This window comes from Bubalus bubalis, chromosome X (genome assembly GCF_019923935.1).
Source record: "Bubalus bubalis isolate 160015118507 breed Murrah chromosome X, NDDB_SH_1, whole genome shotgun sequence".
NCBI classification, from domain to species: Eukaryota; Metazoa; Chordata; class Mammalia; order Artiodactyla; family Bovidae; genus Bubalus; species Bubalus bubalis.
In genome coordinates, this window is record NC_059181.1 from 49,007,605 (window position 1) to 49,023,034 (window position 15,430).

General features: G+C 36.5%; 1 long non-coding RNA gene across 1 annotated transcript in view; it reads right to left on the reverse strand.

Moving 5' to 3' along the window:
• Window positions 1-892: 892 nt before the first annotated feature.
• Window positions 893-15,430, reverse strand: part of NBDY — a 57,287-nt gene continuing 42,749 nt past the window's right edge. Inside the window, exon 3 of the long non-coding RNA XR_328348.3 lies at window positions 893-1,131. This is a non-coding gene — a long non-coding RNA (negative regulator of P-body association). The remainder of the gene's footprint in view (window positions 1,132-15,430) is intronic.

Genomic DNA, 15,430 nt, shown 5'->3' on the forward strand with positions numbered 1-15,430 from the left:
CATTTATTACATCATAAATAGTTAAACACCATCTTTTGAAAAACTAAATTATTATGCATGGGGTATGCTCATTGTACAATAATATAAACATTCACCAAAGTTTTTTTCTAATATTTTTGTGATTTTATGTATTTAAATTCGTGGTATGAGGGGGAAGATCTAATATGTTTTTTCCCCATATGATCAGCCAGATATTCTTTACACAATGTAATGAATGATTCAGCCATTCCTCACTTATTTGACATACTACCTTTAAAGTCTTCTATGTGTCCATTTCTGGGGTTTATATCCTGTTATATTGACTTGTGTACACTTTTCTACATAAATAATAGATTGTTTTAATTATTGTATCATTTTTATATTAATGTACATAAATATCTCCCAAAATGTAACTTTAATTTTTCCTATGATTTATGAAAAATACATGAACAATGTGAAAATACTAAAAATTGCTGACTGAAATTTTCCTGTTTTCCTTTTATTTTTTATCATAATTTTTTATTAATGTTTTTAATTAAGATAACCTATTTGTTTAATACTGAGTGTTTTAGAAGTAAATTGGAAAATAGCAAATGAAAAGCACAGCAGCCATCTTGACCAAGAAAGCAGTTAAGATGTAGAAGAATAAGGAATACCATAGAATAGATAAGATACCATAGAAAAGTTGATAGTAAAGAGAATGTGCTGGGAATTTAATTATTTTTCATATTTCCCCTCAATCCTCCCCCCTCATTCTTCTGGTATTTTCACACTATAAAGAATCAGTGAATGGTAATTCTTAGGAAGAAGGTCATACTTTGATACCAATTTTACTGATGCTTGGAATTACTATGAAACCTTTACTGAAAATTGACAATTTACTAGATCGTAGTCATATAGAACTAACAGCAAATGAGAGAAAAACTTTATTGGAAACTTAATGGATTTATAAGAATTCAAAGTTATACAGCAAAGACAGTGTCACCAAAAGAGAGCATTGACTGGCTGCTGCAGGACCACCTCACAGGCATTATTTGCTTTGGTGAGGTCACCACAATCCATGCTGGGGTCTTCAAATTTAGAGATCTACTGGTCATGTTCCAGAATCCATCCAAATACAGGAGGTGAAATTTTGATGATTATATCGTAAGACTGAAAGATATAAAAGAGGACAATTTATTCATTTATATTGAGAAATGCAATAATCATACAGATTAGATATGTCTCTTGAGAAGGTAACACCCCACTTTTCCTTCTAGGCAGATTATAAGGGAAGCAAAATTATTAGTGTATTTCTTCATAAACATTAAATCAAAGTCATAAGATGCTAATAACAGGCATATTACTTATACCTGGTGTAAATTTCCCTGCACAACGAAGATTTATCTGATACATAGACCAGATGTCTCCATTACCCAAGGCATTTTTCCCCGAGAAAAGTTCTAGGATGTCTACCTTTGTATTTCTTATTTTTTAGACTGCCATAATTGATCAACTGGCCCCATTCTGACCCAATTACCCATCAACACGTTCTTTTATTCTCCAGAAAATCTGTACTTATTTACAGAAATAATAAATGTTTATAATTGAACAGTATATAATTCAAACAATATAAACAAAATTATCCTTGTCACCAAACTTCTACTTTTCTTCAGTTCTATTTCTAAAAGAAATCACAGGTATCAGTTCTTTCTAAATCCTTTTCTATGCATTTAAATATTCATACAGATAGTACTTACAGTAATATAAAATTACAGTAATATAAAATTTAGACAGTTTGAATATAAATTAGTTCATTCTGCAAATTGTTTTAATTCACTTTAATCCACTTAATAAAATATTAATGATTTTTCTTTATCAAAATAGATCTATCTACATATTTCAACAGCTCACAATATTATACTGCATGACAGAATAGTCATTCCTCTCTCAAAAGGAATTTCTATCTTTGAAATTTTTCTTTATAATAAAAAAGCATATTTGTCTATATGTAAGAATTTTCCCATAGATTCCATAAGCAAATTATGTGTCAAAGAGTACACACTTTAAAGTTTTAATGCTGCTAATATAAAAATACACACTCTCATAACCAGTGTATATATCACCACATCCTCCCTAAAACAGACTACATAGATTTTTGATTGTTGCAAATGTGATGTGTTAAAAATGATATCTTGAATTATACTTCCATGATTAATAAGGAAGTTAATTAATTATCATTATTGGTCATTAATATTTTGCCTTCTAAGAACTGTCTGTTCCTTGAACATTTTTCTATCAAGTTATTTGTATTCTGTGTTATATATAAAAGTGTTTTAAGGACTCAAATCAAGATGGTGGAGTAGGAAGATGTGGCCCTCCCCCCATGAACATATCAAAAATACATCTAAAAGTGGAAAAAAATTCTCAATGAAAACTAACTGAAGACTAGCAGAAAGATTCCTGAACAATCAAGGTTGTACGAAAGAAAGATACATGAAGAATTGGGTAGGAAGGGAAAAGAAATGATCAGATTAGGACTTGTGCCTCTGGGAGAAGATTCAGAGGAAAAGGGAGACTATACAGGCATAGACATTCACTGGAGAGTGAGTAGTTTGAGCAACATATTGGATGACCCACTCCTGGAGTCTGACAAATGGAAGCGCCCCCTTGGCTGATTGGAGGCTCAAGAGTGCTGTGGGAAGCCTTGACTTTCTTTGTGATGAGCACTTGAATGCTTGCTTGCTCCCAAACACGGGCAGGAAAGGTTGAATTGAAACCACACAGGTCGTTGACTCATTCCCTGTGACCAATCTGGTGTGTGCCCCAGCCTGAATCAAGCAAACACTCTACCGCCATTTGCCTCACACTGAAGCTCCCCACTAAAGCAAAAGCAGTCAGAAATGAAGAAAGGGCTCAGCTATAAGATGTCACAGTGACTCAGACACTAAGCATGTCTGAGCAGGGACTGGGCAGCCATTGTGGTTGATAGCACAGGCAGCACATCACAGGAAGACCAGATTGCTGAAAAGTGGCCAGACTGCCATACCATACTCTATGCCCTGACCCTTGTTCAGTACCCACACCATTACCTCTTGCCCCAGCACTGCTCTTCTCTGGGGCTAAGGGAGACTGTGCTGGAAAGCAGAAGAATACACACTTCAAGGGAACTGAGGTACTTCAGACTCAACCCTCAGGGCTTCTGTTCCAGCAACCTGAGATCTGACCCAACCCCCAATAGGGTGGTGACAGTCACTGAACAGAGCAAAAGCCCCTCTTCACATCTGCTTTCTGCCTTAGCCCCTTAGCTGCTTTCTCCAGCCCCATCTTCTACCATGATGATAGATGCTAGCACACCCTGAGAAAAGATGTGACTTGTGTTCACATCAAATCTAGCTCTATCACCAAAGTCACTGGGCGCACATAGAGTCACACATAAGGACATCCCTTCAAGATAATTGTTTTACTTAATTTCATAGAGACAGAGAAGAATAAGCAAATTGAGAAGACAGAGGAATTTTTCTCATTTGAAAAAGAAAAAAAGGAACCAATAAAACAGAAATGAACAATTTACTAAAGAATTCAAAGCATTAGTAATAACAATGCTAACTAAATTATGTAAGAGAATAGATGAGCACAATGAAAATTTTAACATGGAAGCAGAAATATATATATATAAAATAGGTCAGAAGTAAAGAATAAGGTTTCCCTAGTGACTCAGTGGTAAAGTATCCACCTGCCAATGAAGAAGACATGGGTTTGATCCCTGGTCTGGGAGGATCCCACATGCTGCAGGACGACTGAGCCTGCATGCCACAACCACTGAGCTTGTACTGTAACAACCAGAGCCACAATTGTTGAGCCCACATGCTGAAACTACTGAAGCCCATGTACCCTAGAGCCCATACTCTGCAACAAGAGAGGCCATGAAAATGAGAAGCCTGTGCACCATAACAAGAGTAGTCCCCACTCACCACAACTAGAGAAAAGCCTATGAAGCAATGAAGACCTAGCACAAACAAAAATAAATAAATAAAATCATTTTTTAAAGAAGTAAAAATGAAGTAAATAAAAAACACACTAGAAGGAGTAAACAGCAAACTATGTGATACAGAAGAATGCATACAGAAGAATGCATTCTATCTTAAAGAATATAAATCAGCAGCACAACAGGAAAAAGAAAACCAAATTTTTAAAAATGGAAACTGATTAAGAGATTTTGGGGATAACATAAAGCATACAAACACTCACATTATAGGAGTCCCAGAAAGAGAAGAGATAGATAAGGGGGTAAAAATACATTTAATAAAATTATAGCAGAAAATTTCCCAAACCTGGGAAAGGAAAGATATTCAGGTATAGGAAAACAAAGATTGAACCCAAACAGACCCACAGCAAGACACAGTCATAATTAAAATGGCTAAAGTCAAAGATAAATAATTATAGGTCATGGAGTGAATGAAACTGTTGGAAGGTCTTGCTGGAGGCCCCTTCTTTCTCTCTATCCCTGGAATCCATGTGTCATCCCTCCACTAGAAGCTCCTCCAAGGATATGGTCTTGTGAGCATAATATGTTTTGGGGACTATCTGGATGATCTATATACAGGAGTGAACCCAATTAAAACCTTTATATACATTATAAAATTCTGGCAGCCAGTGTGGTCTGTTCATCATGTAGTGCCCAAGACAAGCCTCATATGTACTGCTGCAGTGACCTTGATAAAGGCTATACAGATGGCTGACAAAATGACAGGGTAGAAGGACATAAGCAACACCTTCTCATTAAAACATGAAAATCACAACTAATTGCTAAAGAACAATCGATAAAAAAACACAGGAATCTATCAAAAATTGGCACCCGGTATCCAAACACAACACAGAAGTGGCAATGAGACAGAGTGAAAGTCCTGAGCCACACATCAGGATTCCCAGCCTGGGGTTGGGTCAACAAGAGAAGGAGACCCCAGAGAATCTGGCTTTGATGGACAGTGAGGGTGATCACAAGAATTCCACGGGACAGGAAGAAAGAAAAACCGCACTATTGGAGGGGGGAAACAAGACCCTGTGAGCATCAGAACACATGGGCAAAAATCAGTGACCTCATAAGAGACTAGATCACACCTACCTGTTAGTATCGGAGGGTCTGCTGTGGAGCTGGGGGTGGCTGTGGCTCACTGCAGGGACAAAGACAGTGGTAGACAACAGTTCTGGAAAGTACTCATTGGTACAAGCCTTCCTGCAGAACACCATTTTCTACTCAAGACCTAGCCTCACTTAACAGCCTGTAAGCTAGAGTGCTGGGATATTCCAGGCCAAACAACCAACAGGGAGGGAACAGAGTCCCACATATCAGCTTACAGGCTGGGTAAAGCCTTCCTGAGCAGAGCTCTGCCAACCAGAGAGACAGGACCCAGCTCCAACCACCAGCAGGAAGGAACCAGATCCTCTCACCAAGAAGCCTGCAAAATCCCCTTAGATAGCCTCATCCAACAATCCAACAGCTTGCAGAAAAGAAACCGCAATCACAGAAAGTTAGACAAAAAGAGATGAAAGAGGAATATATCCCAAATGAAGGAACAAGATAAAACCCCAGAAGAACAACAAAATGAAGTGGAAATAGGCAATATGCTGAAAAATAATTCAGAGTAATGATAGTGAAGATAATCCAAAATCTCAGGAAAAGAATGGAGGTACAGATTATGAAGATGCAAAAAATGCTTAACAAAGATGCAGAAGGACTAAAAGCAAACAAAGGAAACTATAAGCAAAGTGAAAAGACAACCCTCAGAATGGGAGAAAATAATAGCAAATGAAACAACTAACAAAGGATTAATTTCCAAAATATACAAGCAGCTCATACAACTCAATACCAGAAAAATAAACAACCCAATCAAAAAGTGGGAAAAAGACCTAAACAGACATCTCTCCAAAGAAGACATACAGATGGCTAACAAACATGAAAAGATGCTCAACATTGCTCATTATTAGAGAAATGCAAATCAAAACTACAATGAGATATCACCTCACACCGGTTAGAATGGCCCTCATCAAAAAGTCTACAAACAGTAAATGCTGGAAAGGGTGTGGAGAAAAGTGAACACTCTTGTACTGTTGGTTGGAATGTAAATTGATACAGCCACTATGGAAGATGGCATGGAGATTCCTTAAAAAAAACTAGGAATAAAACCACCATATGATCCAGCAATCCCACTCCTAGGCATATACCCCGAGGAAAACAAAATTGAAAGAGACACATGTATCCCATTGTTCACTGCAGTACTATTTACAATAGCTAGAACATGGAAATAACCTAGATGCCCATCAACAGATGATGGATAAAGAAGTTGTGGTATATATGCACAATGGAATATTACTCAGTCATAAAAAGGAATGCATTTGAGTCAGTTCTAATGAGGTGGATGAACCTGGAACCTATTATACATAGTGAAGTGAGTCAGAAAGAGAAAGATAAATACCGTATTCTAACACATACATACGGAATCTAGAAAAAATGGTACTGAATAATTTATTTACAGGGCAACAGTGGAGAAACAGACATAGAGAATAGATTTATGGACATGGGGAGAGAGGAGGAGAGGGTGAGATGTATGGAAAGAGTAACATGGAAACTTACATTACCATATGTAATAGAGATGGCCAACAGGAATTTGCTGTATGGCTCAGGAAACTCAAACAGGGGCTCTGTATCAACCTAGAGGGGTGGGATGGGGAGGGAGATGGGAGAGAGTTTCAAAAGGGAGGGGATATATGTATACCTATGGCTGATTCGTGTTGAGGTTTGACAGAAAACGGCAAAATTCTGTAAAGCAATTATCCTTCAATAAAAATAAATAAAAAACAAAGAAAGAGATGAACAATACAATAGTTAAATTAAAAATACACTAGAAAGAATCAATATCAGAGGAACTGAGGGAGAATAACAGAAAAGCAGCGAGCTGGAAGATAGAATGGTGGAAACGACTTCTGTGGGACAGAATAAAGAATGAGAAAAAGATAGTGACAGTCTAAGAGACCTCTAGGACAACATTAAATGTATGAACATTTGCATTATAGGGATCCCAGAAAGAGAAAAGAGAGAGAAATGACTTGAAAAGAATACTTGGGGAGATATAGCTGAAAACTTTCCCCACATGGGAAAGGAAACAGTTACCCAGGTACAAGAAGCACAGAGAACCTCAGGCAGGATAAACTGAAGGAGGAACAGAGAGTTAGATTTTAATCAAACTGACAAAAATTAAAAACAAAGAAGATATTAAAAGCAACAAAGGAAAAGCAACAAATACCATGCCAGGGAACTCCATAAGGTAATCAGCTGATTTCCCAGTAGGAACTTTGCAGGTCGAAGGGAATGGCGGCATGGTATATTTAAAGTGATGAAAGGGAAGAACCTACAAACCAAGAATACTCTACCTAGCAAGGCTTATATTAAGATGCAACAGAGAACTCAAAAGTTTATAGACAAGAAAAAGTTAAGAGAATTCAGCAACACCAGACTATGTTTGCAACAAATGCTAAAGGAAATTCTGTAAGTAGAAAAGAAAAGTCCACTACAAAAAGCAAGACCATTACAAATAAAAAAGTTGATGGATAAAGACAAGAATAAAGGTAGGAAATGAACTACACAAAAATATGATATAAAAACAAGCAATTGTGAGGAGAGTACAAATGCAGGATACTGGAAATGTATTTAAAATTAAAACACACAGAATGAACATCATCAAAAACAATCTACAAATAATAAATGCTGGAGAGGATGTGGAGAAAAGGGAACACTCTTGCAATGTTGGTAAGAATATATATAAACTGATACAGTCACAATGGAAAAAAGTATGTGAGTTCCTTAGAAAAGTATCACATGACTCAGAAATCCCACTACCAGGCATATACCCTGCTGCTGCTGCTGCTGCTGCTAAGTCGCTTCAGTCGTGTCCAACTTTGTGCGACCCCATAGATGGCAGCTCATCAGGCTCCCCTGTCCCAGGGATTCTCCAGGCAAGAACACTGGAGTGGGTTGCCATGTCCTTCTCCAATGCATGAAAGCGAAAAGTGAAAGTGAAGTCGCTCAGTCGTGTCTGACTCTTAACGACCCTATGGACTGCAGCCTACCAGGCTCCTCCATCCATGGGATTTTCCAGGCAAGAGTACTGGAGTGGGTTGCCATTTTCTTCTCTGCATATACCCTGAGAAAACCACAATTCAAACAGACATATGTACCGTAGTGTTTATTGCAGCACTATTTACAATAGCCAAGACATGAAAGTAACACAGATGTAAATTGAGAGATGAATGGATAAAGAAGTTGTGGTACATATATACAGTGGAATATCACTCAGCCATAAAAAGGAATAAATGTGAATCAGTTGAACTGAGATGGGTGAACATATAGCCTGTTACACAGAATGAAGGAAGTCAGAAAGAAAAAAACAAACAAACAAATATCATATAGTAAAGCATACATGTAGAATCTAGAAAACAGTACTGATGAACCTATCTGCATGGAAGGAATCGAGACACAGATGTAGCAAACAGACTTGTGGACACAGTGGGGGAGGGAAAGAATAGGACAAATTGAGAAAGTAGCATTGACACATATGCAATACCGTGTGTAAAACAGATAGTTAATGGGAAGCTGCTGCTGCTAAGTAGCTTCAGTTGTGTCTGACTCTGTGCGACCCCATAGACAGCAGCCCACCAGGCTCCCCCGTCCCTGGGATTCTCCAGGTAAGAATATTGGAGTGGGTTGCCATGCCTTTCTACAGGGGATCTCCCCCACTCAGGGATCAAATCTGGGTCTTCTGCATTGCAGAAGTTATATATATATATATATATAGTTAAGTCTCATTTTCATTGTTGTATGTTAGAAATCAACACAATATTGTAAAGCAATTATCCTTAATTAAAAAATAAATTAAAGACCAATAATTTAAAACAATCCTGTTTATATATCGACTGCTATATTAATACTTTATGGTAACCCAAACTGAAAATCCACACTAGATATAAATACGAAAAAGAAAACAAACACTCTAAACACAAAACTAAGTTTAATCATCAAATCAAAACAGAAGAGAACAAAAGAGGAAGGGAAGAAAAAGACCTACAAAACAAATTGAAAAAAATTAACAAACCTAACAAAATGGCAATGCAAACATATATTTAAAAAAGGGTGGTAGAAACATACCTATCAATAAATACCTTAAATGTAAATAGATTAAATGTTCCATCAAAATACACAGACTGTCTGAATAGATACAAAAACAAGACCCATATATATGCTGTCATAAGACAAAATAAACCTTAAAATAAACTTATAAGAGACAAAGAAGGAAACTACATAAAAATCAAGGGGTCAATTCAAGAAGATTATAAATTGAAAACATATATGCACCCAACATGGACTTCCCCAGTGGCTCAACATAAAGAATCCACCTGCAATGCAGAAGATGCAGGAGACCTGGATTTGATACCTGGGTGGGAGAGATCCCCTGGAGAAAGGCATGGCAACCCACTCCAGTATTCTTACCTGGAGAATCCCATGGACAGAAGAGCCTGGCAGCCTACAGTCCATAGGATCACAAAGAATCAGACATGACTGAAGCAACTGAGCATGCATGCATGCACCCAACATAGAATCCCTATGTATGAGGCAAAAGCTTACAGCCATTAAATAAGAAGTCAACAGTAACATAATAATAGTGGCACTTTTGTCTTTAACATCCCACTTTCATCAATGGAAGATCAGTCACACAGAAGATCAACAAGAAAACACAGGCTTTAAATAACATATTAGATCAGATGTACTTAATTGATATTTATAGGCTATTGCATCTAAAAGCAGAAAGATACACTTTCTTCTCAGTTGTACACAGAACATTCTCCTGGATAGATCACATCTTGGGACACAAATCAAGCATTGGTAAATTTAAGAAAGTTGAAATCATTTAAAAATATTTATTTATTTATTTTATATATAAGATAATTAAAATAGTGTGATGGTTTTGCCATATATCAGTATGAATTAGCCATAGGTATACATGTGTCTCTGCCATCCTGAACCCCCTCCACCTCCCTTCCAACCCTATCCTTCCAGGTTGTCACAGAGCACCAGCTTAGGGTGCCCTGCTTCACACATCAAACTCACACTGGTCATATATTTTACATATTGTAATGTCTATGTTTCAATGTTATTCTCTCAAATCATCCCACATTCTCCTTCTACCACTGAGCTTTTGCACAAAGAAGGAAACTATAAGCAAAGTGAAAAGGCAGCCCTCAGAATAGGAGACAATAATAGCAAATGAAACAACTGACAAAGAATTAATCTCCAAAATATACAAGCAGCTCATGCAGCTCAATACCAGAAAAATGAACAACCCAAGCAAAAGGTGAGCAGAAGACCTAAACAGACATTTCTCCAAAGAATACACACAGATGGCTAATAAACACATGAAAGGATGCTCAACATCACTCATTATTAGAGAACTGCAAATCGAAACCACAATGAGGAATCATCTCACACTGGTCAGAATGGCCATAATCAAAAAGTCTATAGACAATAAATGATGGAGAGGGTGTGAAGAAAAGGGAACACTTTTACACTGTTGGTGGCAATATAAACTGATAAAATCACTATGGAGAACAGTATGGAGATTCCTTAAAAAATTAGGAATAAAACTACCATATGACCCAGCAATCCCACTACTGGGCATATACCCTGAGGAAACCAGAATTTAAAAAGACATATGTGTCCCAATGTCCATTCCAGCACTATTTACAAAAGCTAGGACATGCAAGCAACCTAGATGTCCATTGGCAGGTGAATAGATAAGGAAGCTGTGGTGCATATATACAATGGAATATTACTTAGCTCTACAATGAAATTCATTTGAGTTAATTCTAATGAGGTGGATGAAACTAGAGCCTATTATACAGAGTGAAATACATCAGAAAGAGAAAGACAAAAACCATATATTAACACATATATATAAAATCTAGAAAGGTGGTACCGATGATCCTACTTACAGGGCAGCAAAGGAGACACAGATGTAAAGAAAAGTCTTTTGGACTCAGTGGGAAAATTGAAATCTTAATCAAGAATATTTTTCTGATCACAGAATTATTGAGATTAGAAATCAAATGCAAGGAAAAAGAAACTGTAAAAACTACAAACACGTGGAGGGGAAGCAATATACAACTAAACAACCAATGGATCACTGAAGAAATCAAAGGAAATTTTTTAAAATACACAGAGACAAAAGAAAATGAAAGCACAATGATCCAAAACCTATGGGATGTGGCAAAGCAGTTCTAACAGGGAAGTTTATAGAAATACAACCTTACTTCAGGAAACAAGAAAAATCTCAAATAAACAACCTAACCTTATGCCTAAAGATACTAGGGGAAGAGAAAAAAAAAATAGTAAAAGGAAAGAAATCATAAAGATTAGAGAAGAGATCAAAGAAATAGAGATGGAGAAAACAATAGAAAAGATCAATGAAACTACAATCTGACTCTGAAAAGATAAACAAAACTGATAAACCTATACCCAGATTTATTGAGAAAAGAGGGAGAGGCCTCAAATCAGTAACATTAGAAATGAAAAAGGAGAAACTACGATGGACATCACAGAAATACAAAGGATCATAAGAGATACTACAAGTAACTCTAAGTCAATAAAATGGACAACCAGGAAAAAAATGGACAGATTCTTAGAAAGGTACAGTCTCCCAAGACGGAACCAAGAAGAACTAGAAAATATGAACAGACCAATCACAAGTACTGATGTTGAAAATATGACTTTAATCAGACACCATGATGAAGTGGAATTTTCCTCAGGGATACAAAGATTTTTTTCAATATTTGCAAATCAACCAGTGTGATATACTATATGAATAAATTGAAAAGCAAAAATCATATGATCATGCAAATAGATAGAGAAAAACCTTTTCACAAAATTCAACACCCAGTTATGATAAACTCTCTAGAAAGTGGACATAGAGGAAACCTACCTCAACATAATAAAGGCCATATATGACAAACCTACAGCTAACATTATATTCAATGGTGAAAAGCTGAAAGCATTTCCTCCAAGATGAGGAACAAGACAAGAATGACCACCCACATCATTTTTATTAAACAGAGTTTTGGAAGTCCTTGCCAAGCGAATCAGAGAAAAAGAAGAAATAAAAGCATTGCAAATTGGAAAATCAGAAGTAATACTGTCACTGTTTGTTGAAGGCTTTAAACTATACATAGAAAATCCCAAAAGTTGGCACCAGAAAACTAGTGGAGTTCACCAGTGAACTGAGTAAAGCTGCAGGATTTAAAATTAATACAGACAAGTCTGTTGCTTTTCTATACACTAACAAGGAAAGATCAGACAGAGAAATAAAAGAAACAACCACATTTACCATCACATCAAAAACAGTAAAATGTCTAGGATTAAACCAATCTAATGAGGCAAAGGCCAGTACTCTGAAAACTATAAGATCCCAATGAAAGAAACTAAAGATGACACAAACAAATGAAAAGATATGCCATGCTCCTGAATCAGAAAAATCAATATTGTCAAAATAATTATGCTACCCAAAACAATTTACAGAATCATTATAATCCCTATCAAATTATCAATGGCATTTTTCACAGAACTGGAATAAAAACATCAAAATTTGTATGGAGATATGAAAGACTCTGCAGAGCCAAAGTAATCTTAAGAATGAAAATCAGAGCTGGAGGAAATCAGGCTCCCCGACTTCAGACTCTACTACAAAGCTACAGCTATCAAAAGAGTTTGGTACTGACATAGAAACAGAAAAATAGATTAATGGAACAAACAGAAAGCTGAAAATAAAATCACACATCTATGGCCAATTAATCCATGACAAAGGAGGTTAAGAATATACAATGCAGAAAAGACAATCCCTTCAATAAGTGCTGGAAAAACTGTACAGCTACATGTAAAAGAATGAAATTAGAACACTCACTAACACCCTACACGAAAATAAACTCAAAATGAAAGAAAGACCTAAAGGTTGGGTGGAATATTATAAAACTCTTAGAAGCAAACCCAAGCAAAACACTCTGACATAAACTGCAGTAATATCTTGGTGAACCCACCTCCTAGAAAAAGAAAAATGAAAAGAAACAATTTGGACCTCATTAAACTCAGGAACTTTTGCAGATAGGGAAATCATTAACAAACTGAAAAGGAAAACCAAAGAATGGAAGAAATATTTGCAAATGAAGCAACTAACAGGGATTATTCTCTAAAATTTACGAAGAGCTCATGGGGCTCAATAAATCTCATACACAGACAACTCAGTTTTTTTAAAAAAAAAAAGAGCAGATGACCTAAATAGATATTTCTGCAAAGAACACATATAGATGGCCAAGAAGCACAGAAAAGATGCTTAACATCACCAACAGTTAGAGAAATGCAAACCAAAACTACAATGAGAAAAATACCATTTATAGTTTGATAGGGTTTGCACTGTATCTGTAGTTTGCTTTGGGTAGTATAGTCATTTTTACAATATTGATTCTTTTGATCCAAGAACATGGTGTATCTTTCCATCTGTTAGTGTTGTCTTCTATTTCTTTCATCAGTATCTTATAGTTTTCTGCATACAGGTCTTTAGGTAGGTTTATTCCTAGGTATTTTATTCTTTTGTAGAAATGGTGAATTAGATTGTTTCCTTAATTTCTCTTTCTGATTTTTCATTGTTAGTGTATAGGAATACAAGGGATTTCTGTGCATTAATTTTGTATCTAGTGATTTTACTACATTCACTGGTTAGATCTAGTAATTTTTTGGTTTCCTTCATCTTTAGGATTTTCTATGGGGAGAAGGTAATGGCACCCCACTCCAGTACTCTTGCCTGGAAAATCCCCATGGATGGAGGAGTCCATGGGGTCGCTAAGAGTCAGACACGACTGAGCAACTTCACTTTCACTTTTTGTTTTCATGCATTGGAGAAAGAAATGGCAACCCACTCCAGTATTCTTGCCTGGAGAATCCCAGGGACGGGGGGGCAGGGGCGGGGAGAGGGCTGGTGGGCTGCCGCCTATGGGGTCGCACAGAGACGGACATGACTAAAGCAACTTAGCAACCGCAGCAGCATGTATAGTATTATGTCATCTGCACACAGTGAGAGTTTTACTTCTTTTCCAATCTGGCTTCCTCTTATTCTTTTTCTTCTCTGATTGCTATGGCTAGGACTTCCAAAATAGAACTACAACAATTTTTTTCACAATTTGTATGGAAAAACACAAGACCCCAAATGAAGTAAGGCATCCTGCAGTTCATGGGGTCACAAAAAGTCAGACAAGACTGAGCAAATGAACAACAACAACAAAGCCACAGCAGTCTTGAGAAAGAAAAACAGAGCTGAAAGAATCAACTCTCTTGACTTCAGACTATACTACAAAGCTAAAGTCATCAAGACAGTATGGTACTGGCACAAAAACAGAAATATACACCAATGGAACAAGATAGAAAACCCAGAGATAAACATGCACTTATGGGCACCTTATCTTTGACAAAGGAGGCAAGATCATACAATTGAGAAAAGACAGCCTCTTCAATAAGTGGTGCTGGGAAAACTGGACAGCTACATGTAAAAGAATGAAACTAGAACTTCCTAATATTACACCATACACAAATATAAGGCCAGAAACTATGAAGCTCTTAGAAGAAAACATAGGCCATTCATTCCTTGACATAAATCATGCCAAGATTCTTTATGACCCACCTTCTAGAGTAATGGAAATAAAAATAAAGATAAACAAATGGGACCTAATTAAACTTAAAAGCTTTTGCACAGCAAAAGAAACTATGAACAAGGTAGAAACACAACCCTCAGAATACGAGAATAGCAAATGAAAGAACTGACAAAGGATTAATCTCCAAAACATACAAGCAACTCATGCATCTAAATACCAGGATAACAAACAACCCAATAAAAAAGTAGGCAAAATCCCTAAGCAGATAAGCAGACATTTATCCAAAGAAGACATACAGATGGCTAATAAATGCATGAAAAGATGCTCAACAGTGCTCATTATTAAAGAAATGCAAATCAAAACTACAATGAGGTATCACTTTACACCAATAAAACAGAATAAAACTACCATATGAACCAACAGTCCCAGTACCGGAAATATACACTGAGGAAACCATAATTCAAAAAGACACATGTACCTCAATGTTCATCAAAGCACTATTTACAATAGCTAGGACATGGAAGCAACTTAGATGTCTACTGACAAATGAATGGACAAAGAAGCTGTGGTACATACATATACAATGGAGTATTACGCAGTCATAAAAGAATGCATTTGAGTCAGTTCTAATGAAGTGGATGACATAGAGCTTATTATACAGAGTGAAGTAAGTCAGAAAGTGAAAAAGAAATATTGTATATTAACACATATATGTGGAGTCTAGAAATAT